The sequence below is a fragment of the Nycticebus coucang genome, chromosome 18, assembly GCF_027406575.1.
Source record: "Nycticebus coucang isolate mNycCou1 chromosome 18, mNycCou1.pri, whole genome shotgun sequence".
Classification (NCBI taxonomy): domain Eukaryota; kingdom Metazoa; phylum Chordata; class Mammalia; order Primates; family Lorisidae; genus Nycticebus; species Nycticebus coucang.
This window is the reverse complement of record NC_069797.1, coordinates 63,404,879-63,421,128: the sequence shown is the minus strand read 5'-3', so window position 1 is coordinate 63,421,128 and position 16,250 is coordinate 63,404,879. Positions and strand designations below refer to the sequence as shown.

The 16,250-nt window shown below is 35.3% G+C and overlaps 1 protein-coding gene across 7 annotated transcripts in view; it reads right to left on the bottom strand.

Moving 5' to 3' along the window:
• Window positions 1-16,250, bottom strand: part of TANC2 (tetratricopeptide repeat, ankyrin repeat and coiled-coil containing 2) — a 382,898-nt gene that overhangs the window by 305,173 nt on the left and 61,475 nt on the right. The gene's annotated exons all lie outside the window — the stretch shown is intronic.

The following is a 16,250-nucleotide window of genomic DNA, read 5'->3' as shown; positions in this document are numbered from 1 at the left end:
AAAGAAAATTATGAAATCCTCAGAAAGGAAATAGCAGAGGATATTAACAAATGGAAGAACACACCATGCTCATGGATGGGAAGAATCAACATTGTTAAAATGTCTATTCTTCCCAAAGCGACCTACCTATTCAATGCCATTCCTATCAAAATACCAACATCATACTTTCAAGATTTGGAAAAAATGATTCTGCATTTTGTATGGAACCAGAAAAAAACCCATATAGCTGAGGCAGTTCTTAGTAATAAAAATAAAGCTGGGGGCATCAGCATACCAGATTTTAGTCTGTACTACAAAGCCATAGTGCTCAAGACAGCATGGTACTGGCACAAAAATAGAGACATAGACACTTGGAATCGAATAGAAAACCAAGAAATGAAACTAACATCTTACAACCACCTAATCTTCGATAAACCAAACAAGAACATACCTTGGGGGAAAGACTCCCTATTCAATAAATGGTGTTGGGAGAACTGGATATCCACATGTAAAAGACTGAAACTGGACCCACACCTTTCCCCACTCACAAAAATTGATTCAAGATGGATAAAGGACTTAAATTTAAGGCATGAAACAATAAAAATCCTCCAAGAAAGCATAGGAAAAACACTGGAAGATACTGGCCGGGGAAAGACTTCATGAAAAAGACTGCCATGGCAATTGCAACAACAACAAAAATAAACAAATGGGACTTCATTAAACTGAAAAGCTTCTGTACAGCTAAGGAGACAATAACCAAAGCAAAGAGACAACCTACAAATGGGAAAGGATATTTGCATAATTTGAATCAGACAAAAGCTTGATAACTAGGATCTATAGAGAATTCAAATTAATCCACATGAAAAAAGCCAACAATCCCATATATCAATGGGCAAGAGACATGAATAGAACCTTCTCTGAAGAAGACAGGTGAATGGCTAACAAACATATGAAAAAATGTTCATCATCCCTATATATTAGAGAAATGCAAATCAAAACCACCCTGAGATACCATCTAACCCCAGTGAGAATGGCCCACATCACAAAATCTCAAAACTGCAGATGCTGGCGTGGATGTGGAGAGAAGGGAACACTTTTACACTGCTGGTAGGACTGCAAACTAGTACAACCTTTCTGGAAGGAAGTATGGAGAAACCTCAAAGCAGTCCAGCTAGACCTCCTATTTGATCCTGCAATCCCATTACTGGGCAAATACCCAGAAGGAAAAAAATCCTTTTATCATAAGGACACTTGTACTAGACTGTTTATTGCAGCTCAATTTACAATCGCCAAAATGTGGAAACAGCCTGAATGGCCCACTAACCCAGGAATGGGCACTAACAAGCTGTGGTATATGTATACCGTGGAATACTATTCAGCTATTAAAAAAAATGGAGACTTTACATCCTTCGTATTAACCTGGATGGAAGTGGAAGACATTATTCTTAGTAAAGCACCACAAGAATGGAGAAGCATGAATCCTATGTACTCCATTTTGATATGAGGACAATTAATGACAATTAAGGTCATTGTGGGGGGGAAGAAAAGTAGAGAGAGGGAAGGAGGGAGAAGGGTGGGGCCTTGGTGTGTGCCACACCTTCTGGGGGTAAGACATGATTGCAAGAGGGACTTTACCTAACAAATGCAATCAGTGTAACCTGGCTGATTGTACCCTCAATGAATCCCCAACAATAAAAAATAAAAAAAAAACTGTTAGAAATAAGAAACAAGGTGATTAAAGTTGCAGGACATAAAATCAACAAGAACAATTAGCAGCATTTCTGTACACTAACAATAAACTAAGCAAAAAAGAAATAAAGAAAACAATCCTACTTATAATCCTCACAAAATAATATACTTAGAAACAAATTAACCAAGGAGGTGAAATATTTATACATTGGAAATTATAAAGCCCTTATGAAATAAATTGAAAAAGACACAAATAAATGAAATGATATTCTACATTTGTGAACTGGACAAATTAAAATTGTTAAAATACCCATATTACAAAAACAATCTATAAAGTCAATATAATCCCTAACAACATTCCAATGACATTTTCCACAGAAATAGGAAAAACAATCCTAAAATTCATATATAATAGAATGACAAAATACCTGGAATAGCCACTGTAATCCTGAGGGGGAAAGGGTACAAAGCTGGAGTTATGACAATACCTGATTTCAAGATAAACTACAAATCCACAGTAATCAAAACAGCATGAAAATAGACATATAGACCACTGGAATAAAATAAAGAGCACATTTGATGAAAGGACAGTTTTGTTTTGTTGTGTTTTTGCAGTTTCTGGCCGGGGCTGGGTTTGAACCCACCGCCTTCAGCATATAGGGCCGGCGCCCTACTCCTTTGAGCCACAGGCACCACCCGAAAGGACAGTTTTTTCAATAAATTAGGTTGGGAAAACAAGATACACACATGCAGAAAATAAAATTGTATTCTTACCTCAAAACACAAAACTCAACTCAAAACTGATGAAAGACCCAAATGTCAGGCTAGACTTGGTGGCTTACATGTATTAACCTAGCACTCTGGGAGGCTGAGGCAAGAGGATTGCTTGAGCTCAAGAATTTGAGACCAACTGAGCAAGAGTGAGACCCCATCTTTACAAAAAATAGAAAAATTAGCCAGGAGTGGTGGTGTATGTCTGTAGTCCCAGCAACTGGGGAGGATGACACAGGAGGATTGTTTGAACTTAGTAGTGGTTGCAGTAAGCTACGATCATGCTGCTGCACTCTAACTGGGGCAACAAAGACCCTGTCTTAAAAAAAAGAAACAAAAAACTTAAAAATGAGACCTAAAACTATAAAACTACTATTAAGAAAACGAGGGGAAAGCTGCTTAATGTTGATCTGGTCAATGATTTTTTTGTTTATGACTCCAAAAGTATGGGCCAACAAAAGCAAAAATAGACAAATGTGATTTTATCAAACTAAAAATTTCCTGCACAGCAAAGAAGACAATCAATAGAGTAAAAGGACAACCTATAGAACGTGAAATATATTTGTAATTCATACATCTGATATTCAAAATATGTAAGGAACTCAAGTAATTAAGTAGAAAGAAAACAAACAACCCTATTAAAAAATGGGCAACCGGTCTGAGCAACACAACAAGACCCTGTCTCTACAAAAAAATTAAAAAATTAGCTGGGCATGGTGACATGCAGTTGTAGGACCAGCTAGCTGGGAAGCTAAGGCAGGAGGATTGCTGCAGCTCCAGGAGTTTGAAGTTGCACTGAGATAGGATGATGTCACTGCACTCTAGCCTGGGTAACAGAGCAACAATCTGTCTTCAAAAAGGAAAAGGGGCAAGGCAAAGAACTTGAACAGATATTTCTCCAAAGAAGGCATAAAAAAGGGCTGATAGGTATATGAAAAAATGCTCAACATCACTACTTATCAGGGAAAATCATATGGAGCTATTACCATACACATGTTAGCATGGCCACAATCAGTAAGAGAAAATACAGGTGTTAGTAAGGATTTGGAAAAAGGAGTACCCTTATACACTGTTGGTGGAAATAGTATAGATTAGTACTGCTAACATGGAAAACAGTACACAGGTTCCTTAAAAAGTTAAAAACAGAACCACCATGTGGTTCAGTATTCTCATTTTTGGATATACATACATACATACATACATACATACATACATATATATACACACACACAAACACACACAAAGAAAATGAAATCAATGTCAAAGGGATATCTGTACTCCCATGTTCATTACAGCTCTATTCAGAATACTCAAAATGTGGAATCAACCTAAATTTCCATCAACAGATGAATGAATGAAGAACATGTAGGGTGTATGTATGAGTTCTTACGGACTCTGTGTACCCACAGTATATACACCACAGTGTAATACTACTGCACTTCAGAAGGAAAGAAAAATCCTGCCATTTACAACAACATGGATAAACTAAGTAAACTAAGTCAAGCACAAAAAGACAAATATCCATGATCTCATTTATATGTGGAACCCAAGAAAGGCAAAATAATTTGAAATTTGAAACAGAGACTAGAATGGCGGCTGTTAGAGGCTGTGAGAGGGCAGATGGGGAGAAATGTGGAAATGTTGCTTGAAGGGTATTGAGTTTCAGATAGGAAGAATAAGTTCTAGAAATCTATTATACAACATGGTAACTTTAGTAAATAATTACATATTGAGTATTTTTGAAAACTGAAAATTGTTGAAGGGGATTTTCAACTTTTAAAGCAAGAAGTTAGGAATTCTGGGAAGATGGCCGACTGGTAACAAACCTCGGTAGAGGTTCCTGAGCAAAGAAAGAAAAACTGGACAGAATTGGACTCTATGAAGGCAAAGGTGGGGAGCTGAGCCAAGAAAGAAGTTTGGCAAGCTGTAACTCCAAGGAAAAGCATTCATGAAAACTGTAGATATATGTTCTCACAAAAAAAAAACAACTTTGAGCCAATGGATTATAATAAGCTAGATTTAATCATTTGACAATTATCAAAACATCATATACACAATAAGTACAGAGGGTGTCAAATGTGTACACATTTTAAGAAAGAAAAAACTATATTAAATTTGTAATACTCATCACATTTGACTTCTGCAGTTACAAGAGGTGCTCAATGTGACTTGTATCATCATTACTATCAGTAGATGTTGATGAAATCCCCATTAAAATACCAATGTCATTTCTTGCAGATCTAGAAAAACAATTCTACACTTTTTATGGAACCAGAAAAGTCCCGATATAGCCAAAACAACCTTAAGCAAAAAGAATAAATCAAGAGGCATCAATTTACCAGACTTCAAGCTATACTACAAAGGCTGTAGTAACCAAAATAGTATGTATAAGAAGACCATCCTCACATTGCCATCTGATCTTTGACAAAGCAGATGAGAACATACACTAGAGAAAAAAAAAATCCCTATTCAATAAATGGTTCTGGGAGCCAGGCGTGGTGGCTCATGCCTATAATCTTAGCACTTTGGGTGGCTGAGGTGGTCTGGTTACGCTCAGGAGTTTGAGACCAGCCTGAGCAAAAGTGAGACCCCATCTCTTCCAAAAATGGAAAAACTAGCTGGGTGTTATGACGGTGCCTATAATCCCAGCTACTTGGGAGGCAGAGGCAAGAGGATCTCTTGAGACCAAAAGTTTGAGGTTGCTGTGAGATTTGATGCCAGGGTGACAGAGTGAGACTCTGTCTCAAAAAAGAAAATGTTGGAAATGTTGCCCTAGGCAAAGAATTTATGAAGACCCAAGAGCAATCAAAGCAACAACAAAAATTAACAAACAGGACCAGACTAAATTAAAAAGCTTCTGCATAGTGAAGGAAACAATCAACCTATAGAATGAGAGAAAGTATTTTTTTGGTATACATCTGATAAAGGGCTGATAAGAATCAATAAAGAATCGAAGCAAATCAGCAAGAAAAAAAATCAACCCCATTAAAAAAGTGGGTGAAAGGCATGCACAGAAGCTTTTCAAAGGAAGATAGCTGAAAGGTAAATAAACGTATGAAAAAAGTTCAATCTCTCTAATCATCAGGGAAATGCAAATCGAAACTATAATAAGGCATTGCCTAACTCCAGTAAGAATGGATGCACAGAAGCTCTTCAAAAAAATACAGGCAAATGGCAAAAAAACATATAAAAATTTTCAATCTCTCTAATCATCAGCAAAATGCAAATCAAAACTATAATAAGGTATTACCTAACTTCAGTGAGAATGGCTTTTGTCCAAAAAAATCTCCAAAATCGACAAAACAATAGAGGGTGGCGTGGATGAGGAAAGAAAGGAATGTGTAAACACTATTGGTAGAACTGCAAACTAGAATAACCTCTTTGGAAAGTCGTATGGAGATACCTCAAAGAACTAAAAGTAAACCTACCATTTAATGCAGCAATACCATTATTGGTATTTACCCAAAGGAAAGAAGTCATTTTATCAAAAAGACACCTGCACTCGAAAATTTATTGCAGCACAATTCACAGTCACAAAGATGTGGAGCCAACCCAAGTATCCATCAAGACATGAGTGCATTAATAAAATGTGGTGTATGTATACCATAGAATACTACTCAGCCATAAAAAATGGTAAACTAATACCTTTTACAACAACCTGGATGTAACTTGAGACCATTCTTCTAAGTGAAGTTTTGCAGGAATAGAAACAGAATTCTGTCTGTATTCCCCATTAAACTGGAACTAACCGACCAACATAGTGTGTTGTACTACATTTGGTAGTAAAACTCAACAGAAAGCAAGCAGTTGAGAGGGGGTAGGAGGAAAGGGGTAAATTCACACCTAACAGGTATAATGCATATTATCCGGATGAGAGAGACACCTGTAACTTTTATCCAAACTATACAAAAGCAATTTCTATAACCAAACATTTGTGCCTCTGTAATACTGCAAAAAAAAAAAAAAAGAAAGAAAGAAAAAAAAAAATTATTCTGTGAAATTAAAAAAGAAACACTTTCAAAGTACTTTTGAGTTTCCATAATGAAAGGGTTATCTAATTGTGTAATGCTATTTTTATTATCAAGACTATAATTCTTTCTTATTCCTCCAAATTAAATGAAACCAAATTAATTTTTCATTCCATTAGACTTTCTTTGAAATGACTGTATTACTGACTCATGTAGTTTTACATTAATAACACAAGTGATCATTAGGCAGGATCTGTTCATACACATATACTGAAGATTACATGGGAGATGTCCAGCACCTTTAAAAAGCTCAGAAGGTAAGTAAGAGCCAACAGGCTTTAAACAAATCAGTTATACAATATGATGAAGACAGAGTTTTAGTTCAGAATTCTGGGTTTTAAAAAAATTATGAGGAAAATTGTGAGAAAGTAGTGGTAGTAGAATACTTTTTTGCATCTTCCAAAATTCTCACAAAGTAGCATAAGTGCAATTAGATAGCAAAACAACTACCCATGGACAAGCATTACAATACTGGACAACAAGATGTGATTTTCCATCTCTAATTCCTGGCACAAAGCTCCTAATACTTTGGAATTCCTGGGTGAAGGGAGTGTATTTTGTTCTTATGAATCAATTCTTGCTGGGCTACTAGATGAAGTTTAGTTGTCAGAACGACCAAGCCATGATTAGAAGCTTGGAATTTTCAGACTCACTGCCCCCAATCTCCAAGAGAACAACTTAGTAATTCGACATGCCTATACGATGAAGCCTCCATAAAATTCCCTGAACTACAGGGTTCAGAGAGCTTCTGGGTTGCTGAATGTGTAGAGAAGGGTGTGCCCTGAGAGGGCATGGAAGCTCCATTCTCTTTCTCTAATATCTTGCCTTATGTATCTCTTCCATCCGGCTACTCCCAAGTCATTCATTATATAAAATAAACAGGTAAGCTGTTTCCCTGAGTTCTGTGAGTTATTCCAGCAAATGATCAAACTTGAACCTGTCAGTTGGAAGTGCCAGAAGGTCAGACTTGTGATTGGCATTTCAAGTGGGTGGCAGTCTTGTGGGACTGAACCCTTAACCAATGAGATTTGACTCTAACTCTAGGTAGTGTCAGAATTGAAATGAATTATAAGGCATCCAGTTGGTGTCTTCAGAGAACTGGAAAGTTGGCTGGTGAGGAAAATCGCCCCCACACATCTGGTCATAGAAGAGTTCTATGTGGAGTACAGTAGAAGGTAACAGTTGGCTTTTCCTCTGTACACAAAGTATCTTTACAAACCTTAAAATACAAATGGATAGAGCTAAGAAAAGGCAAAATAGCCACAGACCAGAGATTATGAGCATCACTGAGACAAAACAGAGAGGAAGCAATGGGGTATATGAGAGATCACAAAACTGGCAACCATCAGAATGCAACTCACAAGAATACAAATGGTTAACATGGTAACAGTAGCTGACTGACAATGCAAAGGGTTTGCTTGCCCACTCTAATGACAAATGATTACACAGGGCCTGCAGTAGGAAGTTCAAAAAAGACTGTGACAGTCTAGTCAATATGTACTGTTAAAACTGACCTGCCAAGCTGGGGCTCCATGCTAAAAAGAAAATACTAGAAATGGAATCAAAATTCAGCAGAAGAAGAAAAAAAGGGATAAAGAAAATAGAAGGTCTAAATCAAAGTAAAAGGGGGGGGGGAGCAGGGCCAGAAAGCAAGCTGTGATATTTTTTAACACTTCACAAAAAACAATAAAAAAGCAAAGTATATGGCACTAGAAAAGCTATCATCACATGCCTCTTTATAAATACTTGGGGAAACTAATTTCAAATAAAAATGATCAACAAGAAAATATCAGGGTCAAATTCCAAAATGACAGAAGATAAGAAAAGAAAAAGTATTATAATATCCCTATATTCATTGTATCTATGCCAGAAAGACTTACTTAAAAAAAAAAAAAACTGTAATGCACAATTCAAAATTATAATGTATAATTTCAAAGAGTTGAAAATGTTAAGAAAATTATGTAACATATCAAAGAGTAATGTAAATCAGAATTAGAGAAACGTAGAAATTAGACAGAAATCAGTAAAATATTAGAAATAAAACAAAAGTCATTTTAGCAATGAAAATTAAACTGGAAGAAACACGAGATCAAACGAATGTAACAAAATGACTATAATATAAAAGATTAAGACAAACTGCTAATAACATGCAAAAACTCAGAGAGTTTTGTTCCCATTAGCTCTTCCCAGCTCTACTAATAAAAAGAATTTTAAGTAACTAGAGAGACATCAAAATAAGAACTGGCAGTGAGCATTAGATATGTGATTGTTTACATATTAGGACTAAATGCACACTTTTAAAGAGAAAGTGTAGTATGTAATCACTACATTATCTGACAACGTAAGTACAGCAGAACCACAAACAAACAGGAGAAGAATGGAGACAGCATAAACAACAAAAAGTTAACTGATTTCAGTAATTGGTGGTGGTAATATTCTTAGACCACTATATTTAAAAGGAGGGACAAAATACCAGTAAATAAATAATTATGGGACATACTAATTCTAACATACCCTTGAGAACCAGAATTCTCAGTGTGGAAGAAAGGAACTATGGATGTAATACAGAAGTAGTTAATTTAAAACCATGTAGTATCGAATCTATATTGGAAACATCAGTGAGATCATGTTAAGTTATGGGTATATCCTAGCTCTGTCCACTGAAAATGTGTAGTAACAGTGAATGATCCAGCAGCAATGACAATTCCTAGTACCCAGGTTGTAATCTTGAAATGCCATTTTCTGTTAAAAGAAAACAGAATTTCTTAAAAACTAGCTGTAGGTCTAAGAAAGGAAATGTACTAGATGAACCTAGAACATCTGGACATACCCAATAGTAAGGAAACTATAAAAAGATTATGCTCAACTATAATATAATCATGTCAAAAAGAAAAGTGAAAATGCTCTCACTGACCATGAAATCATATTGCTATTTAGAAAAACAAAACATAACACTAAACTGGTCACTGTCTAAAGTTGACAGGGAACTGACTCATTCTCTTGAAAACTGGGAAAATGATAATGAAATATTCATCCTACATTTCCTATATAAACTGTACTAGTAGCCAAAGAGTATGTAAGAGAGATTTCCTTATAAAATTATTACCAATATTAAGTGGGAAACAAAGGACGGAGTTAGAGTATCACCATCTTGCAACTCATAATAAATTAATTGTTATATAGGCATCAGGGATCAATGGCTAGAACATTAAAAAAGAATGAAAACAAGTGATGAAAGGAACACAGTTACAGCTTTGCCAAAGCTATCAAACCTGAGTCTGGTTAAACCTCTGAATCTAGCTTTCAATTTTCAGGAAAAACAAAGGACAGAAAAAAATGTTTAATTGTTCTTGACTATATATTCAACAAAATCTAGCTGCCAATTTTCAAGAAAACAAAATGCAGAAGGAAATGCTGAATTTCTCCTGGGAACACAAACAACAAAATTTAGACTGTAGGAAATTCTATAGGTCAAATGACCCAGAGCTCTCAACATATAAAGAAAAAATGATTAAAAATTATGAAGCCCTAAATTTTTACAGAACATAGATTCACTGTATCAAAACAGAAAACTGTATCAGTTATCTATGGAGTCTTATGTGTCAGAATGCATAAATATATAGTTCTGGTCAACTCTCCTTCCTAATGAATATTTAATTTTCTTACACAAGTATCCCTCTTCTATTTTACTTGGGTGTCAGTCACAATAACAACAACGGGCATGTCATAAATTTTCATTTTTCTAATTTGCCGATGTAGATAAAATGACATATATGCATCATTGCATTCTGTTTTAACATCAAAATATGCTCTAAAAGTATGTGACAATATGAATAAAACATAGATATTTTCCTCCATCAACAGTGTCTTCCTAGAAAATTAAAGAAAAGTAAGTAAACAAAACTTCAAATAATATTAAATTTGCTAACTCTGCAGAATGCCAGAGTATCACTAAGACAATGCCCGGGAGCAAACATTAATAAGAAATGGTTTATGAAATAGTTCAAAGTCAGCAGGCCAATGACATCAAGGCAAAAAAGTCACCAATTTTGACAGAATCATAATCTAAAAAATGTTTTAATTGCCTGAAATTTAAAAATCAAATCAGAACTATGTTGAGGTAAATTTGAACAATTTGCTTCTCTTATCCCAATAGACATGTCTTATCCCAAAAGACACTAATCATAAAAGTTGAGATTAGCTATCAGGTAAAATTAAGTAAATAAAAGATTTTTTAAAAATAATAAAGTCACAATTGCCCCAAGATGGTATAAAAAAAAAAACTCAACCTCTTTAAAAGTGGTCGTTACCACTTTTGCTTATGAACCTATGAATCCACTATTCAAAAGAGCAAGTTACCACTTTTGCTTATGAACCTATGAATCCACTATTCAAAAGAGCAAGACTGAACTCATACACAGTACTTTAAATGTTTTGGTTTGCTTAACACACAATACCTTCAGTACAGGTAAGAGTCTCCCATACATAATAAATCTACATTTATAGACAAAACGGAAGGCCTTCAATTGTCAAACAAGTCAAGTTATTTGCATAACACCAATTATCTCACCCTGGAATAGGGTTATGCCTATGAAGCTAAAATTTACTCACCAAATTTGAGTTAAAGACTTTTTTTTTTTTTTTTTTTTGAGATAGAGTCTCACTAGGTCACCCTCGGTAGAGTGCCACAAAGTCACAGCTTAGGGCAACCTCAAACTCTTGGGCTTAAGCAATTCTCTTGTCTCAGCCTCCCAAGTAGCTGGGACCACAGGCAACTGCCACAACGCCCAGCTATTTTATTGTTGTTGTTGGAACCCGTCAGCCCTGGTTCATGTGGCTGGCACCCTAACCACTGGACCATGGGTGCCAGGCCTTAAAGACTCAGATAAATAGGTACAGAAATATAAAAAAACAGACTGTCGGCTCGGTGCCCATAGCACAGTGGTGTACAAGGCTGGCAGGTTCAATCCCAGCCTAGGCCAGCTAAACAACGACAACTGCAACAAAAAATAGCTGGGGGTTGTGGCAGGTGCCTGTGGTCCTAGCTACTTGGGAGGCTGAGGCAAGAGGATCGCTTAAGCCCAAGAGTCTGAGGTTGCCGTGAGCTGTGACACTACAGCCCTCTACCGAGGGTAACATAGTGAGACTGTCTCCAAAAAACAACAACAACAACAACAAAAGACTGTCCACTTTAAAAGTGTTAACATCAAGTTTTTTGGGGATTTTAGATAAGAAAACTTGTGTATTTTTCATCAGCACACTAAGTTCAGCAATAATCTACAAGTAACATAAAACACAGATATGACAGTAAATGAGTGGTTTACACGAAGTCTGAAGTTTTTTGTGTGTTACAAGAATTCAGTAGTTAGTTGCAACAGAGATAAAACTGAGTTCAAGAAAAATTGGAAAGAGCTTCTGGAAAAGGTCTTGTCTTCCTCTAAACTCGGGGAAAGACCCATGGGCCCCTGGGTGCTATACAGAGGGAATAAAACACAGAATATAAATTAGCATCATGACAGACAGTGTGGATGTAGAGAAGCAAGACAATTTAGTATCAATAACTGATACTAAATTACTGAAGTAAACCACCCTGCTTCTGGCCGCTATGTGACCTGAAAAGCAGATTTACTACTATTCAGCACTTCACAGAAAAAGATTTCTAACCCCGCATACCAGTCAAATTTTCTATTACTTGAAACTATAAAAATCCTAAATAACATATTCCCCTGTACTCTTACAGTTCCAAAAACGACATGATATTCAAAGAGAAAATGTACTATAAGTCCTCCATCAATTTATTCATGCCATTTCCTCTGCGTAAAAAGGTAACTCCCTCCAATTGACTATACAATGAAATTGTATTCAACATGTTAACAATATTTGGTATCTAGAAGAGTTGAGTTGGACTCAATCTTTGAACTATGACTATTTATGTGACTTTAAGAAAATTTAATTCTCTGAACCTGTTTCTTTAACTGTCAAACTGATATCATAATACCCCATGTGGTAGTTGTGAGAAACAAATGTAGTAACATATATAAAATTTAGGATGATGTCTACACAAAGAAACCACATATTAAATAACTGGAATTTTCACCTTTCATCATCATGACCAACAACATCCTTTTACCAAAAGACAGCTTAAATGTCATTCCTCTTCTCCATATAGACTTTCTGGATGCCTTCCAGAAAGAATTAACTATTCTGTTCTTCATGTTTCTATAGCACGTTATTCATAGAGTGGTCGTGCCTTATCCATGGGGGATAAGTTTCAAGACCCCCAGTGGATGCCCAAAACCATAAATAATAACAAACCCTATATGTTTTTTCTTATATAGATGCTCCTTGACTGGTCCTTGACTAGACTGAAAATATCATAAATCAAAAACATATTTAATACACCTAACCTACAGAACATTTCAGCTTAGCCTAGCCTACCTTAAACAACTGTGGTTGGGCAAAATCATCTAACAGAAAGAATATAGTTATATGGGTACACAAAGTATGGTTTCTATTGAATATGTATTGCTTTTACACCATCATAGCTGAAAAACTGTTTATATCAAATCATCATTAAGTGAGGGACCATTGTATATGCAAACCTATGATAAAGTTTAACTTATGAACTGACTAATCTCTAGATTTCTGGATCAGTCTAATGTGATAGATAAATAAATAAATAAAGTAAATAATAAACATTTTCCTAAGATTGTAAAAGCTAAAATAGCCTCTGCCTTCTTCATATTAATCTAGATCTCAGGATACACAGGAATAGTACCAGATTTTATTTGTAAAGACAGGAATCAAAGAACAGGTGCACTCAGGTGAATCCAAAAAGTTCCATAGGGCTAAAGTACCAAAGTATAAGAAAAAGCAGGATATGAAACCAGAAAAGTAGGCAGAGTCACAATCATGAAAAGCATAACCATAAAAGGCATACTCATTACTTATGATCAATTTGAACTTTATCCTGTAAGCATGGGAAAGAAAATGAAAGGCATTAGTCAAGGGAGTGGCATCTGACTGATGCTTTCAAAAAATAAACTTAGCAGGCCGGTGCAGTGTCTCATGCCTGTAATCCTAGCACTCTAGGAGGCCAAGGCAGGTGGATCACCTGAGCTTGGGAGTTTAAGACCAGTCGGAGCAAGAGCAAGACCCTATCTCTACTAAAAATAGAAAAACTAGCCAGGCATTGTGGCAGGCAGCTACAGTCTCAGCTACATGGGAGGCTGAGGCAAGAGGATCACTTGAGCCCAAGAGTTTGAGGTTGCTGTGACCTATGATGCCATGGCACTCTACCAAGGGTGACAAAATGAAACTCTGTCTCAAAAAAAAAAAAAAAAAAAAAAAAAAAAAAGCTCAGCGCCTATAGCTCAGCAGCTAAGGGTGCGTCATCTGCATACACTGGAGCCAGTGGGTTTGAATCCAGCCTGGGCTTACCAAACAACAGTGACAACTACAACCAAAAAATAGCCGGGCACTGTGGCAGGAACCTGGACTCCCAGCTACTTGGGAGGCTGAGGCAAGAGAATCACCTAAGCCCAAGAGTGTGAGGTTGCTGTGAGCTGTGACGCCACAGCACTCTACCGAGGGTGACATACTGAGACTCTGTCTCAAAAAAAACAAAAAAAAAACAAAAAAACTTCACAAGTATGTATAAGTCAGCAATGTGGGATTATGAGCCAAAGAAAAAGATAACTGTAATAAACCAAGAGAAGAGGACAGCCTAAATAAATGCACTAACATTGAAAATAAAGAAGAAAGGGCAGCCCATGAAATATAGTATTTGGGTCTTGCTACGTTCCCCCCAGGTTATTGCCTCTAGATCATATTTTTTTTTTATCCAATCATACTTCTCCACTGCTATCCAATTCTTCATCAAATAAAGCATAAAAAAATACACAGGTCTACCCATTTCTTCAGGTCTTCATTTCCTTATGAAGGCTCCAGTGTCAGTTGAAATCTCTACATTGATGTTTCAAATATATCTCAAACCCAAAATATCCAAACTGAAATTTTAAACTTCCCTTCACTCTTTCAAGCCTAATCCTTTCCATCAAAGCTCCCATCTTAATGAGTTCATCACCAAATAGTTGTTGATTTTTCCTCCTAAATATCACTTCAATCCTTCCACCTGTCTCCATCTTCAACCTGCATTCATTCCCGTATCCATTCTTTGCTCAACATGTATACACAAAGCAGCTAAATAATCATCTAGAAATACAAATTTAATAGTTACCTTATTTAACACTTAGCATGTTTAAATAACTGCTCATTAGAAGAGGTAAAATGAACATGGTCTATAAGAGTCTACTTTTCCAGCTTCATTTCTAATCAGATCCATTTTTGTTTTCATAATACTTGCTCTCTTTTCATTTTCTGATTCCTACCTTCAGGGTCTAAAGCAAATCCTAAGAAAAAATACCATATATCTGAGGAGACGGGATAAAATGTTTTTCATTCAAAATTCCTGCCCTCATATCTAAGAATGTAGAAGTTTCAAAGACACTAATAACAGAGAATTTTTTATTTTATGTCACATGATGCACAATAAAATAAACCCTATACTGCCCTTATTCCTTATAAATATAAGATGATAGCTACTGATTGACTAAAAAAGATCATACTTTATCTAAACAGGTTTCAAATTTGCTTTTTTCAAATGAATTATACTTTATTTATCCTATTATACCTAAACAATATTTTGTTTTTACTGGCTATACATAAATATGTTTTTTAAAGTACTTAGCATAATACCATGTATTAGGGTACCTAACCTGTACTGTATTATTTGACTATGATAATAATGGCAATGAAAACAGAAATTTGAGATCAAAACCTCTTAAGAAAATTATTAAAACTAACAACACAACCTTGGTATATGTAATATACAAAATTCCAAACCAATATTCCTTTCCCTGAACTTGTCATTAGCAAGGTTCTTAATTGATAATTACATTTTGTATTTTTCTCCCAAGGAAGTAGGAAAAGTGAAGACAATGATGATTAATGAGTTAGATAATAGAAATCATTAGGACCATATATAATATAGAAATATTTAATCAAAAAATAAGGAAAGAACTGAATAAAGAACTCAGGAAAGACTCATGTGCAAATAAAACAGAATTTTTACTGCATAAGAAAGAGTTGCCATTATGTATCACTGGAGAGAGAAATGGCTATTCAATAACAAATAAGGTGGGAAATTGGCTTTCTCCGGATAAGAAAAAATTAGATCCCTTTACACCATAATACCTTTACCAAAACATCAAGAGAAAAATAATATCCAAATGTATTAACAATCTGGAAGTAAAAACAAATTTCAAAACTATTTGAAGAAAAAATAGAATACATTTCTGGTCTCTTGACTAAAGAAAGATTCTTGAAAACACGAAGGACAAAAAAAGAGTAACGAATTTCAATAAACTAAAATGTTAAACTTCTATATACAAGGAGTTTGGAGTTGTAGTACTAAAACCAAAAAGAGACTAGAGAAGGCATCTGCAGTAAATGGATCAATTTTAATGTCTGAAATATTTCAACAATTGGGAAAAATCAATGGAAATGGTTATGGTTATATAGAGAAAAAATCTTTTCTAAGGAGGTTGTCTATATTATAAACTGTATTTTCATTATCATCTCTAAATTTTCCCATTATTCTATTTCTTCCACCCTTAATGTAGGCTCTTCTAAAAGACTCAAAAATAAACAAAACTCATCTATGTGCTTATGATTTAGTAAAAAAAAAAAAAAAAAAAAGAATGAAAAATAAATAAATAAATA